Genomic DNA, 1,331 nt, shown 5'->3' with positions numbered 1-1,331 from the left:
GCCCTAGAGGAGGAGAAAAAAGAGGCTTTTATAGGTGAACCAGCCTTGAACCAGACCGGACCAGGTTGAACCAGACCAGACCAGTCCAAATCAGTTCAAAAGAGGCAGAACCAGGCCAAACCAGGCTGAACCAGGCCAAACCAGATTGAACCAGACCAGACCAGGATGAACCAGTCTTAAACCAGTTCTGAACCAACCTTGAACCAGGTTGAACCAGCCTTGAACCAGGTTGAACCAGTTTGAACCAAATTTGAACCAGAATTCAAATTGAAGCTGAATCGAGCATCGAAACAACTTCAAATCGACCGAGGGTTCAGTCCTTGGTTTATTCTTACCTCTCCCACACATTCGGAAGGATCAGAAAATTTTTTGAGCCTTTTTTTGGCTCATTATCAAGCTGGTTCAGCTCATTATCAGGCCGGTTCGGCTCATTCGGGCACAGAAATTACTCCAATAAGGTATACGAGTATAAACTATTTCCTATTTTTGGTTGAGAAGTTTCTGGAGAATATTTTTCTAAAAATATTCTTAAGGATGACTCAACGACACTACGCCGGACAACGCGTCGCAAATAAAGACTCAACGCCAACAATCGATGGTCAGTTCTATGTTGAACCAACAAGCACGAGCTAAAAATCAGAAAAATCAGGAACCGACTTCAAGTTCAGAATTCCGACAACGGACAGACAATAAATGCAGTACCAGAACCCTTACAGACATTCGACAAAGCACCGAATAGCCTGAAGGATTGAAGGAATCAAGAACAGAAGCCATTCCGAAGTCCCGTCATACCGATTGAAGGTTGAGGCAATCATATCCAAAGCATTCCAGACTCTTCTATAAGAGAACGAGGCTGAAATACTTTGGAGGGGGTATCTGTAGGCGTATAAAACTGCTTATAGGTCCCTTAACACAGCTCGGCACGGTGATTCAACAAGCTAACGAACCATCGGACGACATATCTAAACACGAGCATCAGTCCACAATGCCGAAGCCAAGTGACACACAACGAAGCGGATTAACGAGGCGATGAGGTTAACGAACCGCACGCAAGCAATGGAATACATCCACTCACGTGCAGAATCAAGCTAACAGTCCGGTGAGTCAACGAGTCATCCAACCATAGAACGGATTCGAACTCGAATACCGAAGCGGATTTACTGCCAAATCAGGATTCAGATCAACAAATCAGAGTCCAAATTAACAACGAAGCGCAAAACCGGACGACGGACACAACGGCGCCACACCCAGGCAACTCGGCCGAAGTCGAACCACCCAGGTGGCTCGGCCAAAGCCGAGCCACCATGGGGTGGCTCGGCCATGGCCAAGCC

The sequence above is a fragment of the Asparagus officinalis genome, chromosome 1 (genome assembly GCF_001876935.1).
Source record: "Asparagus officinalis chromosome 1, Aspof.V1, whole genome shotgun sequence".
NCBI classification, from domain to species: domain Eukaryota; kingdom Viridiplantae; phylum Streptophyta; class Magnoliopsida; order Asparagales; family Asparagaceae; genus Asparagus; species Asparagus officinalis.
The sequence above is the reverse complement of the archived record's forward strand: the minus strand, read 5'-3'. Positions refer to the sequence as shown.